Raw genomic sequence first — 23,610 nt, 5'->3', positions numbered from 1 at the left:
TTCACAGGAACTCCAGAGACTGACCAGTGCTATTCACAGGAACACCAGACACTGACCAGTGCTATTCACAGGAACTCCAAATACTGACCAGTGCTATTCACAGGAACTCCAGAGACTGACCAGTGCTATTCACAGGAACACCAGTTGCTGACCAGTGCTATTCACAGGAACTCCAGTTGCTGACCAGTGCTATTCACAGGAACTCCTGAGACTGACCAGTGTTATTCACGGGAACCCCAGTTGCTGACCAGTGCTATTCACAGCAACACCAGTTGCTGACCAGTGAAATTCACAGGAACTCCAGTTGCTGACCAGTGCTATTCACAGGAACTCCAGGGACTGATCAGTGGTATTCAAGGGAACTCCAGGGACTGACCAGTGCTATTCACAGGAACTTCAGACAATGACCAGTGTTAATGACAGGAACACCAATTGCTGAACAGTGCGATTCACAGGAACTCCAGACACTGACCAGCGCTATTCACAGGAACTCCAGATACTGACCAGTGCTATTCACAGAAACTCCAGAAACGGACCAGTGCTATTCACAGGACCTCCAGGGACTGACCAGTGCTATTCACGGGAACTCCCGGGACGGACCAGTGGTATTTAAGGGAACTCCAGATACTGACCAGTGCGATTCACGGGAACTCCAGGGACTGACCAGTGCTATTCACAGGAACTCCAGAGACTGACCAGTTCTATTCACAGGAACACCAATTGCTGACCATTGCTATTCACAGGAACACAAGTTGCAGACCAGTGCTATTCACCGGAACTCCAGGGACTGACCAGTGGTATTCAAGGGAACTCCAGGGACTGACCAGTGCTATTCACAGGAACTTCAGTCAATGACCAGTGTTATTGACAGGAACACCAACTGCTGACCAGTGCGATTCATAGGAACTCCAGACACTGACCAGTGCTATTTACAGGAACTCCAGAGACTGACCAGTGCTATTCACAGGTACTCCAGAGACTGACCAGTGCTATTCACAGGAACTCCAGGGACTGACCAGTGCTATTCACAGGAACTTCAGTCAATGACCAGTGTTATTGACAGGAACACCAACTGCTGACTAGTGCGATTCACAGGAACACCAGACACTGACCAGTGCTATTCACGGGAACTCCAGACACTGACCAGTGCTATTGACAGGACCTCCAGAGACTGACCAGTGCAATTCACAGGAGCACCAGTTGCTGACCAGTGCTATTCATGGCAAATCCATTTGCTGACCAGTTTTACTCATAGGAACTCCAGTTGCTGACCAGTGCTATTCACAGAACACCAGAGACTGACCATTGCTATTTACTGGAACTCCAGAGAATGACCAGTGCTGTTCACGGGAACTCCAGTTGCTGACCAGGGTTATTCACAGGAACTCCAGAGACTTACCAGTGCTATTCACGGGAACTCCAGACACTGACCAGTGCTATTCACGGGAACTCCCGGGACTGACCAGTGCTATTCACAGGAACTCCAGAGCCTGACCAGTGCTATTCACAGGAACACCAATTGCTGACCAGTGCTATTCACAGGAACACTAGTTGCTGACCAGTGCTATTCACGGGAACTCCAGGGACTGACCAGTGGTATTCAAGGGAACTCCAGACACTGACCAGTGCTATTCACAGGAACACCAGACACTGACCAGTGCTATTCACGGGAACTCCAGGGACTGACCAGTGGTATTCAAGGGAACTCCAGATACTGACCAGTGCGTTTCACGGGAACTCCTGGGACTGACCAGTGCTATTCACAGGAAACTCCAGAGACTGACCAGTGCTATTCACAGGAACACCAATTGCTGACCAGTGCTATTCACAGGAACACTAGTTGCTGACCAGTGCTATTCACGGGAACTCCAGGGACTGACCAGTGGTATTCAAGGGAACTCCAGATACTGACCAGTGAGATTCATGGGAACTCCAGGGACTGACCAGTGCTATTCACAGGAACTTCAGACAATGACCAGTGTTATCCACAGGAACACCAATTGCTGACTAGTGCTATTCACAGGAACTCCAGACACTGACCAGTGCTATTCAGAGGAACACTATTTGCTGACCAGTGTTATTCACGGGAACTCGAGTTTCTGACAAGTGTTATTCACAGGAACTCCAGAGACTGACCAGTGCTATTCACAGGAACACCAGACACTGACCAGTGCTATTCAGAGGAACACCAGATGATGACCAGTGTTATTCACGGGAACTCGGGTTTCTGACCAGTGCTATTCACAGGAACACCAGACACTGACCAGTGCTATTCACAGGAACTCCAAATACTGACCAGTGCTATTCACAGGAACTCCAGAGACTGACCAGTGCTATTCACAGGAACACCAGTTGCTGACCAGTGCTATTCACAGGAACTCCAGTTGCTGACCAGTGCTATTCACAGGAACTCCTGAGACTGACCAGTGTTATTCACGGGAACTCCAGTTGCTGACCAGTGCTATTCACAGCAACACCAGTTGCTGACCAGTGAAATTCACAGGAACTCCAGTTGCTGACCAGTGCTATTCACAGGAACTCCAGGGACTGATCAGTGGTATTCAAGGGAACTCCAGGGACTGACCACTGCTATTCACAGGAACTTCAGACAATGACCAGTGTTAATGACAGGAACACCAATTGCTGAACAGTGCGATTCACAGGAACTCCAGACACTGACCAGCGCTATTCACAGGAACTCCAGATACTGACCAGTGCTATTCACAGAAACTCCAGAAACGGACCAGTGCTATTCACAGGACCTCCAGGGACTGACCAGTGCTATTCACGGGAACTCCCGGGACGGACCAGTGGTATTTAAGGGAACTCCAGATACTGACCAGTGCGATTCACGGGAACTCCAGGGACTGACCAGTGCTATTCACAGGAACTCCAGAGACTGACCAGTGCTATTCACAGGAACACCAATTGCTGACCATTGCTATTCACAGGAACACAAGTTGCAGACCAGTGCTATTCACCGGAACTCCAGGGACTGACCAGTGGTATTCAAGGGAACTCCAGGGACTGACCAGTGCTATTCACAGGAACTTCAGTCAATGACCAGTGTTATTGACAGGAACACCAACTGCTGACCAGTGCGATTCACAGGAACTCCAGACACTGACCAGTGCTATTTACAGGAACTCCAGAGACTGACCAGTGCTATTCACAGGTACTCCAGAGACTGACCAGTGCTATTCACAGGAACTCCAGGGACTGACCAGTGCTATTCACAGGAACTTCAGTCAATGACCAGTGTTATTGACAGGAACACCAACTGCTGACTAGTGCGATTCACAGGAACACCAGACACTGACCAGTGCTATTCACGGGAACTCCAGACACTGACCAGTGCTATTGACAGGACCTCCAGAGACTGACCAGTGCAATTCACAGGAGCACCAGTTGCTGACCAGTGCTATTCATGGCAAATCCATTTGCTGACCAGTTTTACTCATAGGAACTCCAGTTGCTGACCAGTGCTATTCACAGAACACCAGAGACTGACCATTGCTATTTACTGGAACTCCAGAGAATGACCAGTGCTGTTCACGTGAACTCCAGTTGCTGACCAGGGTTATTCACAGGAACTCCAGAGACTTACCAGTGCTATTCACGGGAACTCAAGACACTGACCAGTGCTATTCACGGGAACTCCCGGGACTGACCAGTGCTATTCACAGGAACTCCAGAGCCTGACCAGTGCTATTCACAGGAACACCAATTGCTGACCAGTGCTATTCACAGGAACACTAGTTGCTGACCAGTGCTATTCACGGGAACTCCAGGGACTGACCAGTGGTATTCAAGGGAACTCCAGACACTGACCAGTGCTATTCACAGGAACACCAGACACTGACCAGTGCTATTCACGGGAACTCCAGGGACTGACCAGTGGTATTCAAGGGAACTCCAGATACTGACCAGTGCGTTTCACGGGAACTCCTGGGACTGACCAGTGCTATTCACAGGAAACTCCAGAGACTGACCAGTGCTATTCACAGGAACACCAATTGCTGACCAGTGCTATTCACAGGAACACTAGTTGCTGACCAGTGCTATTCACGGGAACTCCAGGGACTGACCAGTGGTATTCAAGGGAACTCCAGATACTGACCAGTGAGATTCATGGGAACTCCAGGGACTGACCAGTGCTATTCACAGGAACTTCAGACAATGACCAGTGTTATCCACAGGAACACCAATTGCTGACTAGTGCTATTCACAGGAACTCCAGACACTGACCAGTGCTATTCAGAGGAACACCAGTTGCTGACCAGTGTTATTCACGGGAACTCGAGTTTCTGACCAGTGTTATTCACAGGAACTCCAGAGACTGACCAGTGCTATTCACAGGAACACCAGACACTGACCAGTGCTATTCAGAGGAACACCAGATGATGACCAGTGTTATTCACGGGAACTCGGGTTTCTGACCAGTGTTATTCACAGGAACTCCAGAGACTGACCAGTGCTATTCACAGGAACTCCAGACACTGGCCAGTGCTATTCACAGGAACACCAGTTGCTGACCAGTGTTATTCACGGGAACTCCAGTTGCTGGCCAGTGCTTTTCACAGGAACTCCAGAGACTGACCAGTGTTATTCACAGCAACACCAGTTGCTGACCAGTGAAATTCACAGGAACTTCAGTTGCTGACCAGTGCTATTCACAGGAACTCCAGGGACTGACCAGTGGTATTCAAGGGAACTCCAGGGACTGACCAGTGCTATTCACAGGAACTTCAGACAATGACCAGTGTTATTGACAGGAACACCAATTGCTGACCAATGCGATTCACAGGAAATCCAGACACTGACCAGTGCTATTCACAGGAACACCAGACACTGACCAGTGCTATTAACAGGAACACCAGTTGCTGACCAGTGCTATTCACAGGAACTCCATACACTGACCAGTGTTATTCACGGGAACTCCAGTTGCTGGCCAGTGCTATTCACAGGAACTCCAGAGACTGACCAGTGCTATTCACAGGAACTCCAGAGACTGACCAGTGCTATTCACAGGACCTCCAGAGACTGACCAGTGCAATTCACAGGAGCACCAGTTGCTGGCCATTGCTGTTCACGGGAACTCCATTTGCTGACCTGTGTTATTCACAGGAACTCCAGAGACTGACCATTGCTATTTACAGGAACTCCAGTTGCTGACCAGTGCTATTCACAGGAACTCCAGACACTGGCCAGTGCTATTCACAGGAACACCAGTTGCTGACCAGTGTTATTCACGGGAACTCCAGTTGCTGGCCAGTGCTTTTCACAGGAACTCCAGAGACTGACCAGTGTTATTCACAGCAACACCAGTTGCTGACCAGTGAAATTCACAGGAACTTCAGTTGCTGACCAGTGCTATTCACAGGAACTCCAGGGACTGACCAGTGGTATTCAAGGGAACTCCAGGGACTGACCAGTGCTATTCACAGGAACTTCAGACAATGACCAGTGTTATTGACAGGAACACCAATTGCTGACCAATGCGATTCACAGGAAATCCAGACACTGACCAGTGCTATTCACAGGAACACCAGACACTGACCAGTGCTATTAACAGGAACACCAGTTGCTGACCAGTGCTATTCACAGGAACTCCATACACTGACCAGTGTTATTCACGGGAACTCCAGTTGCTGGCCAGTGCTATTCACAGGAACTCCAGAGACTGACCAGTGCTATTCACAGGAACTCCAGAGACTGACCAGTGCTATTCACAGGACCTCCAGAGACTGACCAGTGCAATTCACAGGAGCACCAGTTGCTGGCCATTGCTGTTCACGGGAACTCCATTTGCTGACCAGTGTTATTCACAGGAACTCCAGAGACTGACCATTGCTATTTACAGGAACTCCAGTTGCTGACCAGTGCTATTCACAGGAACTCCAGAGACTGACCATTGCTATTTACAGGAACTCCAGTTGCTGACCAGTGCTATTCACAGGAACTCCAGAGACTGACCATTGCTATTTACAGGAACTCCAGTTGCTGACCAGTGCTATTCACAGGAACTCCAGAGACTGACCATTGCTATTTACAGGAACACCAATTGCTGACCAGTGCTATTCACAGGAATACCAGAAACTGACCATTGCTATTTACAGGAACTCCAGTTGCTGACCAGTGCTATTCACAGGAACTCCTGAGACTGACCATTGCTATTTACAGGAACACCAATTGCTGACCAGTGAAATTCACAGGAACACGAGTTGCTGACCAGTGTTATTCACGGGAACTCCAGGGACTGACCAGTGGTGTTCAAGGGAACTCCAGACACTGACCAGTGCGATTCATGGAAACTCCAGGGACTGACCAGTGCTATTCACAGGAACTCCAGAGACTGACCAGTGCTATTCACAGGAACACCAATTGCTGACCAGTGCTATTCACGGAACACCAGACACTGACCAGTGCTATTCACAGGAACTCCAGACACTGACCAGTGCTATTCACAGGAACTCCGGAGACTGACCAGTGCTATTCACAGGAACACCAGTTGCTGACCAGTACAACTCATGGGAATCCAGTTGCTGACCAGTGCTATTCACAGAAACTCCATTTGCTGACCAGTGTTATTCACAGGAACTCCAGTTGCTGACCAGTGCTATTCACAGGAACTCCAGGGACTGACCAGTTCTATTCACAGGAACTCCAGACACTGACCAGTGCTATTCACAGGAACTCCAGAGACTGACCAGTGCTATTCACAGCAACACCAGTTGCTGACCGGTGTTATTCACGGGAACTCCAGTTGCTGACCAGTGCTATTCACAGGAACTCCAGAGACTGACCAGTGTTATTCACGGGAACTCCAGTTGCTGACCAGTGAAATTCACAGGAACTCCAGGGACTGACCAGTGCTATTCACAGGAACTCCAGGGACTGACCAGTGGTATTCAAGGGAACTACAGGGACTGACCAGTGCTATTCACAGGAACTTCAGACAATGACCAGTGTTATTCACTGGAACACCAATTGATGACCAGTGCGATTCACAGGAACTCCAGACACTAACCAGTGCTATTCACAGGAACTCCAGACACTAACCAGTGCTATTCACAGGAACTCCAGACACTGACCAGTGCTATTGACAGGAACTCCAGAGACGGACCAGTGCTATTGACAGGAATTCCAGAGACTGACCAGTGCTATTCACAGGAACTCCAGAGACTGACCAGTGCTATTCACAGGAACTCCAGAGACTGACCAGTGCTATTCACAGGAACTCCAGAGACTGACCAGTGCTATTCACAGGAACTCCAGAGACTGACCAGCGCTAATCACAGGAACTCCAGAGACTGACCAGTGCTATTCACAGGAGCACCAGTTGCTGACCAGTCCTATTCACGGGAACTCCATTTGCTGACCAGTGCTATTCACAGAACACCAGAGACTGACCAGTGCTATTCACAGAACACCAGAGACTGACCAGTGCTATTCACAGGAACTCCAGTTGCTGACCAGTGCTATTCAAAGCAACTCCAGTTGCTGACCAGTGCTATTCACAGGAACTCCAGGTGCTGACCAGTGTTATTCACAGGAACTCCAGAGACTGACTAGTGTTATTCACAGGAACTCCAGACACTGACCAGTGCTATTCACAGGAACTCCAGTTGCTGACCAGTGCTATTCACAGAACACCAGAGACTGACCAGTGCTATTCACAGGAACTCCAGAGACTGACCATTGCTATTCACAGGAACTCCAGGTGCTGACCAGTGTTATTCACAGGAACTCCAGAGACTGACCAGTGTTATTCACAGGAACTCCAGAGACTGACCAGGGTTATTCACAGGAACTCCAGAGACTGACCAGTGCTATTCACAGGAACTCCAGGTGCTGACCAGTGTTATTCACAGGAACTCCAGAGACTGACCAGTGATATTCACAGGAACTCCAGAGACTGACCAGTGTTATTCACAGGAACTCCAGAGAATGACCAGTGCTATTCACAGGAACTCCAGACACTGACCACTGCTATTCACAGGAACTCCAGAGACTGACCAGTGTTATTCACAGGAACTCCAGAGACTGACCAGTGTTATTCATGGGAACTCCAGAGACTGACCAGTGATTATTCACAGGATCTCCAGAGACTGACCAGTGCTATTCACAGGAACTCCAGAGACTGACCAGTGCTATTCACAGCAACACCAGTTGCTGACCAGTGTTATTCACGGGAACTCCAGTTGCTGACCAGTGCTATTCACAGGAACTCCAGAGACTGACCAGTGTTATTCACGGGAACTCCAGTTGCTGACCAGTGCTATTCACAGCAACACCAGTTGCTGACCAGTGAAATTCACAGGGACTCCAGGGACTGACCAGTGCTATTCACAGGAACTCCAGGGACTGACCAGTGGTATTCAAGGGAACTCCAGGGACTGACCAGTGCTATTCACAGGAACTTCAGACAATGACCAGTGTTATTCACAGGAACACCAATTGATGACCAGTGTGATTCACAGGAACTCCAGACACTAACCAGCGCTATTCACAGGAACTCCAGACACTGACCAGTGCTATTGACAGGAACTCCAGAGACTGACCAGTGCTATTGACAGGAACTCCAGAGACTGACCAGTGCTATTCACAGGAACTCCAGAGACTGACCAGTGCTATTCACAGGAACTCCAGAGACTGACCAGTGCTATTCACAGGAACTCCAGAGACTGACCAGTGCTATTCAAAGGAACTCCAGAGACTGACCAGTGCTAATCACAGGAACTCCAGAGACTGACCAGTGCTATTCACAGGAGCACCAGTTGCTGACCAGTCCTATTCACGGGAACTCCATTTGCTGACCAGTGCTATTCACAGAACACCAGAGACTGACCAGTGCTATTCACAGGAACTCCAGTTGCTGACCAGTGCTATTCAAAGCAACTCCAGTTGCTGACCAGTGCTATTCACAGGAACTCCAGGTGCTGACCAGTGTTATTCACAGGAACTCCAGAGACTGACCAGTGTTATTCACAGGAACTCCAGACACTGACCAGTGCTATTCACAGGAACTCCAGTTGCTGACCAGTGCTATTCACAGAACACCAGAGACTGACCAGTGCTATTCACAGGAACTCCAGAGACTGACCATTGCTATTCACAGGAACTCCAGGTGCTGACCAGTGTTATTCACAGGAACTCCAGAGACTGACTAGTGTTATTCACAGGAACTCCAGAGACTGACCAGTGTTATTCACAGGAACTCCTGAGACTGACCAGTGCTATTCACAGGAACTCCAGGTGCTGACCAGTGTTATTCACAGGAACTCCAGAGACTGACCAGTGTTATTCACAGGAACTCCAGAGACTGACCAGTGTTATTCACAGGAACTCCAGAGAATGACCAGTGCTATTCACAGGTACTCCAGACACTGACCAGTGCTATTCACAGGAACTCCAGAGACTGACCAGTGTTATTCACAGGAACTCCAGGGACTGACCAGTGTTATTCATGGGAACTCCAGAGACTGACCAGTGATTATTCACAGGATCTCCAGAGACTGACCAGTGCTATTCACCGGAACTCCAGAGACTGACCAGTGCTATTCACAGCAACACCAGTTGCTGACCAGTGTTATTCACGGGAACTCCAGTTGCTGACCAGTGCTATTCACAGGAACTCCAGAGACTGACCAGTGTTATTCACGGGAACTCCAGTTGCTGACCAGTGCTATTCACAGCAACACCAGTTGCTGACCAGTGAAATTCACAGGGACTCCAGGGACTGACGAGTGCTATTCACAGGAACTCCAGGGACTGACCAGTGGTATTCAAGGGAACTCCAGGGACTGACCAGTGCTATTCACAGGAACTTCAGACAATGACCAGTGTTATTCACAGGAACACCAATTGATGACCAGTGCGATTCACAGGAACTCCAGACACTAACCAGTGCTATTCACAGGAACTCCAGACACTGACCAGTGCTATTGACAGGAACTCCAGAGACTGACCAGTGCTATTGACAGGAACTCCAGAGACTGACCAGTGCAATTCACAGGAACTCCAGAGACTGACCAGTGCTATTCACAGGAACTCCAGAGACTGACCAGTGCTATTCACAGGAACTCCAGAGACTGACCAGTGCTATTCAAAGGAACTCCAGAGATTGACCAGTGCTAATCACAGGAACTCCAGAGACTGACCAGTGCTATTCACAGGAGCACCAGTTGCTGACCAGTCCTATTCACGGGAACTCCATTTGCTGACCAGTGCTATTCACAGAACACCAGAGACTGACCAGTGCTATTCACAGAACACCAGAGACTGACCAGTGCTATTCACAGGAACTCCAGTTGCTGACCAGTGCTATTCAAAGCAACTCCAGTTGCTGACCAGTGCTATTCACAGGAACTCCAGGTGCTGACCAGTGTTATTCACAGGAACTCCAGAGACTGACCAGTGTTATTCACAGGAGCTCCAGACACTGACCAGTGCTATTCACAGGAACTCCAGTTGCTGACCAGTGCTATTCACAGATCACCAGAGACTGACCAGTGCTATTCACAGGAACTCCAGAGACTGACCATTGCGATTCACAGGAACTCCAGGTGCTGACCAGTGTTATTCACAGGAACTCCAGAGACTGACCAGTGTTATTCACAGGAACTCCAGAGACTGACCAGTGTTATTCACAGGAACTCCAGAGAATGACCAGTGCTATTCACAGGTACTCCAGACACTGACCAGTGCTATTCACAGGAACTCCAGAGACTGACCAGTGTTATTCACAGGAACTCCAGAGACTGACCAGTGTTATTCATGGGAACTCCAGAGACTGACCAGTGATTATTCACAGGATCTCCAGAGACTGACCAATGCTATTCACAGGAACTCCAGAGACTGACCAGTGCTATTCACAGGAACACCAGAAACTGACCGGTGCTATTCACAGGAACTCCAGAGACTGACCAGTGCTATTCACCGGAACTCCAGAGACTGACCAGTGCTATTCACAGGAAAACCTGACACTGACCAGTGCTATTCACGGGAACTCCAGTTGCTGACCAGTGATCTTCACAGGAACTCCAGGACTGACCAGTGCTATTGACAGGAACTCCGGACACTGACCAGTGTTATTCACAAGAACTCCAGAGACTGACCAGTGCTATTCACTGGAACACCATACACTGACCAGTGATATTCACAGGAACTCGGGACACTGATCAGTGCTATTCATAGACACTCCAGACAATCACCAGTGCTATTCACGGGAACTCCAGTTGCTGACCAGTGCTATTCACAGGAACTCCAGAGACTCACCAGTGCTATTCACAGGAACTCCAGAGACTGACCAGTGCTATTCACGGGAACTCCAGTTGCTGACCAGTGCTATTCACAGGAATACAAGAGACTGACCAGTGCTATTCGCTGGAACTGCAATGCTGACCAGTGCTATTCACAGGAACTCCAGAGACTCACCAGTGCTATTCACAGGAACTCCAGAGACTGACCAGTGCTATTCACGGGAACTCCAGTTGCTGACCAGTGCTATTCACATGAACTGCAGAGACTCACCAGTGCTATTCACAGGAACACCAGAGACTCACCAGTGCTATTCACAGGAACTCCAGAGACTGACCAGTGCTATTCACCGGAACTCCAGACACTGACCAGAGTTATTCACAGGAACACCAGACACTGACCAGTGGTATTCACAGGAACTCCAGACACTGACCAGTGCTATTCACAGGAACACCAGACACTGACCAGTGCTATTCACAGCAACTCCAGTTGCTGACCAGTGCTATTCACAGGAACTCCCGGGACTGACCAGTGCTATTCATGGGAACTCCCGCGACTGACCAGTGCTATCCACGGGAACTCCAGACACTGACCAGTGCTATTCACAGCAACTCCAGTTGCTGACCAGTGCTATTCACAGGAACTCCCGGGACTGACCAGTGCTATTCACGGGAACTCCCGCGACTGACCAGTGCTATTCACGGGAACTCCCGCGACTGACGAGTGCTATTCACAGCAACTCCTGTTGCTGACCTGTGCTATTCACAGGAACTCCAAATGCTGACCAGTGCTTTTCACAGCAACTCCAGTTGCTGACCAGTGCTATTCACAGGAACTCCGTTGCTGACCAGTGCTATTCACAGGAGCTCCAGTTGCTGACCAGTGCTATTCACAGGAACACCAGTTGCTGACCAGTGCTATTCACGGGAATCCAGTTGCTGATTAGGGCTATTCACATGAAGTCCGGTTGCTGACCAGTGCTATTCACGGGAATCCATTTGCTGACCAGTGCTATTCACAGGACCTCCAGTTGCTGACCAGTGGTATTCACGGGATCTCCAGTTGCTGACCAGTGCTATTCACAGGAACTCCAGTTGCTGAACAGTGTTATTCACAGGAACACCAGTTGCTGACCAGTGGTATTCACGGGAACTCCTGTTGCTGACCAGTGCTATTCACAGGAACTCCAGACACTGACGAGTGCTATTCACAGGAACTCCAGAGACTGACCAGTGCTATTCACAGGAACCCCAGTTTCTGACCAGTGCTATTCACAGGAACCCCAGTTTCTGACCAGTGCTACTCATGGGAATCTAGTTGCTGACCAGTGCTATTCACAGAAACTCCATTTGCTGACCAGTGTTATTCACAGGAACTCCAGAGACTGACCAGTGGTATTCACAGGAACTCCAGAGACTGACCAGTGCTATTCACAGGAACTCCAGAGACTGACCAGTGCTATTCACATGAACCCCATTTGCTGACCAGTGCTACTCATGGGAATCCAGATGCTGACCAGCGCTATTCACAGGAACTCCAGTTGCTGACCAGTGCTATTCACAGAAACTCCAGAGACTGACCAGTGCTATTCACAGGAACTCCAGAAACTGACCAGTGCTATTCACAGAAATTCAAGTTGCTGACCAGTGCTGTTCACAGGAACTCAAGAGACTGACCAGTGCTATTCACAGCAAGTCCAGAGACTGACCAGTGCTATTCACAGGAACTCCAGAGACTGACCAGTGCTATTCACCGGAAATCCAGAGACTGACCAGGGCTATTCACAGAAACTCCAGACACTGACCAGTTGTAATCACAGGAACACCAGAAACTGACCCGTGCTATTCACAGGAACTCCAGAGACTGACCAGTGCTATTCACAGGACATCCAGAGACTGACCAGTGCTATTCACAGGAAAACCTGACACTGACCAGTGCTATTCACGGGAACTCCAGTTGCTGACCAGTGCTCTTCACAGGAACTCCAGGACTGACCAGTGCTATTCACAGTAACTCCAGACACTGACCAGTGTTATTCACAAGAACTCCAGAGACTGACCAGTGCTATTCACTGGAACACCATACACTGACCAGTGCTATTCACAGGAACTCCCGGGACACTGACCAGTGCTATTCATAGATACTCCAGACACTCACCAGTGCTATTCACGGGAACTCCATAGCTGACCAGTGCTATTGATAGGAACTCCAGAGACTCACCAGTGCTATTCACAGGAACTCCAGAGACTGACCAGTGCTATTCATGGGAACTCCAGTTGCTGACCAGTGCTATTCACAGGAATACAAGAGACTGACCAGTGCTATTCGCTGGAACTGCAATGCTGGCTAGTGCTATTCACAGGAACTCCAGAGACTCACCAGTGCTATTCACAGGAACTCCAGAGACTGACCAGTGCTATTCACGGGAACTCAAGTTGCTGACCAGTGCTATTCACAGGAACTCCAGAGACTCACCAGTGCTATTCACAGGAACTCCAGAGACTCACCAGTGCTATTCACAGGAAATCCAGAGACTGACCAGTGCTATTCACCGGAACTCCAGACACTGACCAGAGTTATTCACAGGAACACCAGACACTGACCAGTGGTATTCACAGGAACTCCAGACACTGACCATTGCTATTCACAGGAACACCAGACACTGACCAGTGGTTTTTAACAGCAACTCCAGTTGCTGACCAGTGCTATTCACAGGAACTCCCGGGACTGACCAGTGCTATTCATGGGAACTCCCGCGACTGACCAGTGCTCTTCACGGGAACTCCAGACACTGAACAGTGCTATTCACAGCAACTCCAGTTGCTGACCAGTGCTATTCACAGGAACTCCCGGGACTGACCAGTGCTATTCACGGGAACTCCCGCGACTGACGAGTGCTATTCACGGGAACTCCCGCGACTGACGAGTGCTATTCACAGCAACTCCTGTTGCTGACCTGTGCTATTCACAGGAACTCCAAATGCTGACCAGTGCTATTCACAGCAACTCCAGTTGCTGACCAGTGCTATTCACAGGAACACCAGTTGCTGACCAGTGCTATTCACGGGAATCCAGTTGCTGATCAGGGCTATTCACATGAAGGACAGTTGCTGACCAGTGCTATTCACAGGAATCCATTTGCTGACCAGTGCTATTCACAGGATCTCCAGTTGCTGACCAGTGGTATTCACGGGGACTCCAGTTGCTGACCAGTGCTATTCACAGGAACTCCAGTTGCTGACCAGCGTTATTCACAGGAACTCCAGAGACTGACCAGTGCTATTCACAGGAACTCAAGAGACTGACCAGTGCTATTCACAGGAAAACCTGACACTGACCAGTGCTATTCACGGGAACTCCAGTTGCTGATCAGTGCTCTTAACAGAAACTCCAGGACTGACCAGTGCTATTCACAGTAACTCCAGACACTGACCAGTGTTATTCACAAGAACTCCAGAGACTGACCAGTGCTATTCACTGGAACACCATACACTGACCAGTGCTATTCACAGGAACTCCGGACACTGACCAGTGCTATTCATAGAAACTCCAGAGACTCACCAGTGCTATTCACGGGCACTGCAGGGACTGACCAGTGCTATTCACAGGAACTTCAGACAATGACCAGTGTTATTCACAGGAACACCAATTGATGACCAGTGCGATCCACAGGAACTCCAGACACTAACCAGTGCTATTCACAGGAACTCCAGACACTGACCAGTGCTATTGACAGGAACTCCAGAGACTGACCAGTGCTATTGACAGGAACTCCAGAGACTGACCAGTGCTATTTACGGGAACTCCCGCCACTGACGAGTGCTATTCACAGCAACTCCTGTTGCTGACCTGTGCTATTCACAGGAGCTCCAAATGCTGACCAGTGCTATTCACAGCAACTCCTGTTGCTGACCAGTGCTATTCACAGGAGCTCCAGTTGCTGACCAGAGCTATTCACAGGAACACCAGTTGCTGACCAGTGCTATTCACGGGAATCCAGTTGCTGATCAGGGCTATTCACATGAAGTCCAGTTGCTGACCAGTGCTATTCACGGGAATCCATTTGCTGACCAGTGCTATTCACAGGATCTCCAGTTGCTGACCAGTGGTATTCACGGGAACTCCAGTTGCTGACCAGTGCTATTTACAGGGACTCCAGTTGCTGACGAGTGTTATTCACAGGAACACCAGTTGCTGACCAGTGGTATTCGCGGGACTTCCAGTTGCTGACCAGTGCTATTCACAGGAACTCCAGACACTGACGAGTGCTATTCACAGGAACTCCAGAGACTGACCAGTGCTATTCACAGGAACCCCAGTTTCTGACCAGTGCTAATCATGGGAATCCAGTTGCTGACCAGTGCTATTCGCAGAACCTCCAATTGCTGACCAGTGTTATTCACAGGAACTCCAGAGACTGACCAGTGGTATTCACAGGAACTCCAGAGACTGACCAGTGCTATTCACAGGAATACAAGAGACTGACCAGTGCTATTCGCTGGAACTGCAATGCTGACCAGTGCCATTCACAGGAACTCCAGAGACTCACCAGTGCTATTCACAGGAACTCCAGAGGCTCCCCAGTGCTATTCACAGGAAATCCAGAGACTGACCAGTGCTATTCACCGGAACTCCAGACAGTGACCAGAGTTGTTCACAGGAACACCAGACACTGACCAGTGGTATTCACAGGAACTCCAGACACTGACCAGTGCTATTCACAGCAACTCCAGTTGCTGACCATTGCTATTCACAGGAACTCCCGGGACTGGCCAGTGCTATTCACTGGAACTCCAGACACTGAACAGTGCTATTCACAGTAACTCCAGTTGCTGACCGGTGCTATTCACAGGAACTCCCGGGACTGACCAGTGCTATTCACGGGATCTCCGGCGACTGACGAGTGCTATTCACGGGAACTCCCGCGACTGACGACTGCTATTCACAGCAACTCCTGTTGCTGACCTGTGCTATTCACAGGAACTCCAAATGCTGACCAGTGCTATTCACAGCAACTGCAGTTGCTGACCAGTGCTATTCACAGGAGCTCCAGTTGCTGACCAGTGCTATTCACAGGAACACCAGTTGCTGACCAGTGCTATTCACGGGAATCCAGTTGCTGATCAGGGCTATTCACATGAAGTCCAGTTGCTGACCAGTGCTATTCACGGGAATCCATTTGCTGACCAGTGCTATTCACAGGATCTCCAGTTGCTGACCAGTGGTATTCACGGGAACTCCAGTTGCTGACCAGTGCTATTCACAGGAACTCCAGTTGCTGACCAGTGTTATTCACAGGAACACCAGTTGCTGACCAGTGGTATTCACGGGAACTCCAGTTGCTGACCAGTGCTATTCACAGGAACTCCAGACACTGACGAGTGCTATTCACAGCAACTCCTGTTGCTGACCTGTGCTATTCACAGGAACTCCAAATGCTGACCAGTGCTATTCACAGCAACTCCAGTTGCTGACCAGTGCTATTTACAGGAACACCAGTTGCTGACCAGTGCTATTCACGGGAATCCAGTTGCTGATCAGGGCTATTCACATGAAGGACAGTTGCTGACCAGTGCTATTCACGGGAATCCATTTGCTGACCAGTGCTATTCACAGGATCTCCAGTTGCTGACCAGTGGTATTCACGGTGACTCCAGTTGCTGACCAGTGCTATTCACAGGAACTCCAGTTGCTGACCAGTGTTATTCACAGGAACTCCAGAGACTGACCAGTGCTATTCACAGGAACTCCAGAGACTGACCAGTGCTATTCACAGGAAAACCTGACACTGACCAGTGCTATTCATGGGAACTCCAGTTGCTGATCAGTGCTCTTAACAGAAACTCCAGGACTGACCAGTGCTATTCACAGTAACTCCAGACACTGACCAGTGTTATTCACAAGAACTCCAGAGACTGACCAGTGCTATTCATTGGAACACCATACACTGACCAGTGCTATTCACAGGAATCCGGACACTGACCAGTGCTATTCATAGAAACTCCAGAGACTCACCAGTGCTATTCACGGGCACTCCAGGGACTGACCAGTGCTATTCACAGCAACTCCTGTTGCTGACCAGTGCTATTCACAGGAACCCCAGTTTCTGACCAGTGCTACTCATGGGAATCCAGTTGCTGACCAGTGCTATTCACAGAAACTCCATTTGCTGACCAGTGTTATTCACAGGAACTCCAGACACTGACCAGTGGTATTCACAGGAACTCCAGAGACTGACCAGTGCTATTCACAGGAACTCCAGAGACTGACCAGTGCTATTCACAGGAACCCCAGTTGCTGACCAGTGCTACTCATGGGAATCCAGTTGCTGACCAGTGCTATTCACAGGAACTCCAGTTGCTGACCAGTGCTATTCATAGAAACTCCAGAGACTGACCAGTGCTATTCACAGGGACTCCAGAGACTGACCAGTGCTATTCACAGAAATTCCAGTTGCTGACCAGTGCTGTTCACAGGAACTCCAGAGACTGACCAGTGCTATTCACAGGAAGTCCAGAGACTGACCAGTGCTATTCACAGGAACTCCTGAGACTGACCAGTGCTATTCACCGGAAATCCAGAGACTGACCAGTGCTATTCACAGGAACTCCAGACACTGACCAGTTGTATTCACAGGAACACCAGAAACTGACCCGTGCTATTCACAGGAACTCCAGAGACTGACCAGTGCTATTCACAGGAACTCCAGAGACTGACCAGTGCTATTCACAGGAAAACCTGACACTGACCAGTGCTATTCACGGGAACTCCATTTGCTGACCAGTGCTCTTCACAGGAACTCCAGAGAATGACCAGTGCTATTCACAGGAACTCCAGACACTGACCAGTGTTATTCACAAGAACTCCAGAGACTGACCAGTGCTATTCACTGGAACACCATACACTGACCAGTGCTATTCACAGGAACTCCAGACACTGACCAGTGCTATTCATAGGAACTCCAGACACTCACCAGTGCTATTCACGGGAACTCCAGTTGCTGACCAGTGCTATTCACAGGAACTCCAGAGACTCACCAGTGCTATTCACAGGAACCCCAGAGACTCACCAGTGCTATTCACGGGAACTCCAGTTGCTGACCAGTGCTATTCACAGGAACTCCAGAGACTCACCACTGCTATTCACAGGAACCCCAGAGACTCACCAGTGCTATTCACAGGAATTCCGGAGACTGACCAGTGCTATTCACGGGAACTCCAGAGACTGACCAGTGCAATTCACAGGAACTCCAGAGACTGACCAGTGCTATTCACAGGAATACCAGACACTGACCAGTGGTATTCACAGGAACACCAGAAACTGACCCGCGCTATTAACAGGAACTCCAGAGACTGACCAGTGCATTTCACAGGAACTCCAGAGACTGACCAGTGCTATTCACAGGAAAACCTGACACTGACCAGTGCTATTCACGGGAACTCCATTTGCTGACCAGTGCTCTTCACAGGAACTCCAGAGAATGACCTGTGCTATTCACAGGAACTCCAGACACTGACCAGTGTTATTCACAAGAACTCCAGAGACTGACCAGTGCTATTCACAGGAACTCCAGACACTGACCAGTGCTATTCACAGGAACACCAGACACTGACCAGTGCTATTCACAGGAACTCCAGAGACTCACCAGTGCTATTCACAGGCACTCCAGAGACTGACCCGTGCTATTCACGGGAACTCCAGTTGCTGAACAGTTCTATTCACAGGAATACGAGGGACTGACCAGTGCTATTCACAGGAACTCCAGAGACTGACCAGTGCTATTCACGGGAACTCCAGACACTGACCAGTGCTATTCACGGGAACTCCAGTTGCTGACCAGTGCTATTTACAGGTTCTCCAGACACTGACCAGTGTTATTCACAGGAACACCAGAGACTGACCAGGGCTGTTCACAGGAATACCAGACACTGACCAGTGCTATTCACGGGAACTCCAGTTGCTGACCAGTGCTATTTACAGGATCTCCAGACGCTGACCAATGCTATTCATGGGAACTCCGGAGACTGACCAGCGCTATTCACAGGATCTCCAGAAACTGACCAGTGCTATTTACGGGAACTCCAGAGACTGACCAGTGCTAATCACGGGAACTCCAGAGACTGACCAGTGCTATTCACAGAATCTCCAGAGACTGACCAGTGCTATTCACAGGAACTCCAGACACTGACCAGTTGTATTCACAGGAACACCAGAAACTGACCCGTGCTATTCACAGGAACTCCAGAGACTGACCAGTGCTATTCACAGGAACTCCAGAGACTGACCAGTGCTATTCACAGGAAAACCTGACACTGACCAGTGCTATTCACGGGAACTCCATTTGCTGACCAGTGCTCTTCACAGGAACTCCAGAGAATGACCAGTGCTATTCACAGGAACTCCAGACACTGACCAGTGTTATTCACAAGAACTCCAGAGACTGACCAGTGCTATTCACTGGAACACCATACACTGACCAGTGCTATTCACAGGAACTCCAGACACTGACCAGTGCTATTCATAGGAACTCCAGACACTCACCAGTGCTATTCACGGGAACTCCAGTTGCTGACCAGTGCTATTCACAGGAACTCCAGAGACTCACCAGTGCTATTCACAGGAACCCCAGAGACTCACCAGTGCTATTCACGGGAACTCCAGTTGCTGACCAGTGCTATTCACAGGAACTCCAGAGACTCACCACTGCTATTCACAGGAACCCCAGAGACTCACCAGTGCTATTCACAGGAATTCCGGAGACTGACCAGTGCTATTCACGGGAACTCCAGAGACTGACCAGTGCAATTCACAGGAACTCCAGAGACTGACCAGTGCTATTCACAGGAATACCAGACACTGACCAGTGGTATTCACAGGAACACCAGAAACTGACCCGCGCTATTAACAGGAACTCCAGAGACTGACCAGTGCATTTCACAGGAACTCCAGAGACTGACCAGTGCTATTCACAGGAAAACCTGACACTGACCAGTGCTATTCACGGGAACTCCATTTGCTGACCAGTGCTCTTCACAGGAACTCCAGAGAATGACCTGTGCTATTCACAGGAACTCCAGACACTGACCAGTGTTATTCACAAGAACTCCAGAGACTGACCAGTGCTATTCACAGGAACTCCAGACACTGACCAGTGCTATTCACAGGAACACCAGACACTGACCAGTGCTATTCACAGGAACTCCAGAGACTCACCAGTGCTATTCACAGGCACTCCAGAGACTGACCCGTGCTATTCACGGGAACTCCAGTTGCTGAACAGTTCTATTCACAGGAATACGAGGGACTGACCAGTGCTATTCACAGGAACTCCAGAGACTGACCAGTGCTATTCACGGGAACTCCAGACACTGACCAGTGCTATTCACGGGAACTCCAGTTGCTGACCAGTGCTATTTACAGGTTCTCCAGACACTGACCAGTGTTATTCACAGGAACACCAGAGACTGACCAGGGCTGTTCACAGGAATACCAGACACTGACCAGTGCTATTCACGGGAACTCCAGTTGCTGACCAGTGCTATTTACAGGATCTCCAGACGCTGACCAATGCTATTCATGGGAACTCCGGAGACTGACCAGCGCTATTCACAGGATCTCCAGAAACTGACCAGTGCTATTTACGGGAACTCCAGAGACTGACCAGTGCTAATCACGGGAACTCCAGAGACTGACCAGTGCTATTCACAGAATCTCCAGAGACTGACCAGTGCTATTCACAGGAACTCCAGTAACTGACCAGTGCTATTCACAGGATCACCAGAAACTGACCAGTGCTATTCACGGGAACTCCCTTGACTGACCAGTGCTATTCACAGGAACTCCAGACACTGACCAGTGTTATTCAGACGATCGCCAGAAAACTGACCAGTGCTATTCATAGGAACTCCAGTTTCTGACCAGTGCTATTCACAGGATTTCCAGAAACTGACCACTGCTAGTTACAGGAACTCCAGATGCCGACCAGTGCTATTCACAGGATCTCCACAAACTGACCCGTGCTATTCACAGGCACTCCAGAGACTGACCAGTGCTATTCACAGGAACTCCAGTTGCTGACCAGTGCTATTCACAAGAACTCCAGTTGCTGACCAATGCTATTCACAGGAACCCCAGACACTGACCAGTGCTATTGACAGGAACTCCAGACACTGGCCAGTGCTATTCACGGGAACTCCAGAGACTGACCAGTGCTATTCACAGGAACTCCAGAGACTGACCAGTGCTATTCACGGGATCTCCGGAGACTGACCAGGGCTATTCACAGGATCTCCAGAAACTGACCAGTGCTATTCACGGGAACTCCAGAGACTGACCAGTGCTATTCACAGGAACTCCAGAGACTGACCAGTGCTATTCACAGGAAAACCTGACACTGACCAGCGCTATTCACGGGAACTCCATTTGCTGACCAGTGCTCTTCACAGGAACTCCATAGAATGACCAGTGCTATTCACAGGAACTCCAGACACTGACCAGTGTTATTCACAAGAACTCCAGAGACTGACCAGTGCTATTCACTGGAACACCATACACTGACCAGTGCTATTCACAGGAACTCCGGACACTGACCAGTGCTATTCATAGGAACTCCAGACACTCACCAGTGCTATTCACGGGAACTCCAGTTGCTGACCAGTGCTATTCACAGGAACTCCAGAGACTCACCACTGCTATTCACAGGAACTCCAGAGACTCACCAGTGCTATTCACAGGAATTCCGGAGACTGACCAGTGCTATTCACGGGAACTCCAGAGACTGACCAGTGCAATTCACAGGAACTCCAGAGACTGACCAGTGCTATTCACAGGAATACCAGACACTGACCAGTGGTATTCACAGGAACACCAGAAACTGACCCGCGCTATTCACAGGAACTCCAGAGACTGACCAGTGCTATTCACAGGAACTCCAGAGACTGACCAGTGCTATTCACGGGAACTCCATTTGCTGACCAGTGCTCTTCACAGGAACTCCAGAGAATGACCAGTGCTATTCACAGGAACTCCAGAGACTCACCACTGCTATTCACAGGAACTCCAGAGACTGACCAGTGCTATTCACAGGAAAACATGACACTGACCAGTGCTATTCACGGGAACTCCATTTGCTGACCAGTGCTCTTCACAGGAACTCCAGAGAATGACCTGTGCTATTCACAGGAACTCCAGACACTGACCAGTGTTATTCACAAGAACTCCAGAGACTGACCAGTGCTATTCACAGGAACTCCAGACACTGACCAGTGCTATTCACAGGAACACCAGACACTGACCAGTGCTATTCACAGGAACTCCAGAGACTCACCAGTGCTATTCACAGGCACTCCAGAGACTGACCCGTGCTATTCACGGGAACTCCAGTTGCTGAACAGTTCTATTCACAGGAATACGAGGGACTGACCAGTGCTATTCACAGGAACTCCAGAGACTGACCAGTGCTGTTCACAGGAACACCAGACACTGACCAGTGCTATTCACGGGAACTCCAGTTGCTGACCAGTGCTATTTACAGGTTCTCCAGACACTGACCAGTGTTATTCACAGGAACACCAGAGACTGACCAGGGCTGTTCACAGGAATACCAGACACTGACCAGTGCTATTCACGGGAACTCCAGTTGCTGACCAGTGCTATTTACAGGATCTCCAGACGCTGACCAATGCTATTCATGGGAACTCCGGAGACTGACCAGCGCTATTCACAGGATCTCCAGAAACTGACCAGTGCTATTCACGGGAACTCCAGAGACTGACCAGTGCTAATCACGGGAACTCCAGATACTGACCAGTGCTATTCACAGAATCTCCAGAGACTCACCAGTGCTATTCACAGGAACTCCAGTAACTGACCAGTGCTATTCACAGGATCACCAGAAACTGACCAGTGCTATTCACAGGAACTCCAGACACTGACCAGTGTTATTCAGACGATCGCCAGAAAACTGACCAGTGCTATTCATAGGAACTCCAGTTTCTGACCAGTGCTATTCACAGGATTTCCAGAAACTGACCACTGCTAGTTACAGGAACTCCAGATGCCGACCAGTGCTATTCACAGGATCTCCACAAACTGACCCGTGCTATTCACAGGCACTCCAGAGACTGACCAGTGCTATTCACAGGAACTCCAGTTGCTGACCAGTGCTAATCACAAGAACTCCAGTTGCTGACCAATGCTATTCACAGGAACCCCAGACACTGACCAGTGCTATTGACAGGAACTCCAGACACTGGCCAGTGCTATTCACGGGAACTCCAGAGACTGACCAGTGCTATTCACAGGAACTCCAGAGACTGACCAGTGCTATTCACGGGAACTCCGGAGACT

Source organism: Scyliorhinus torazame, chromosome 4, assembly GCF_047496885.1.
Source record: "Scyliorhinus torazame isolate Kashiwa2021f chromosome 4, sScyTor2.1, whole genome shotgun sequence".
In the NCBI taxonomy this organism is placed as follows: Eukaryota; Metazoa; Chordata; class Chondrichthyes; order Carcharhiniformes; family Scyliorhinidae; genus Scyliorhinus; species Scyliorhinus torazame.
This window is presented reverse-complemented; position numbering follows the sequence as displayed.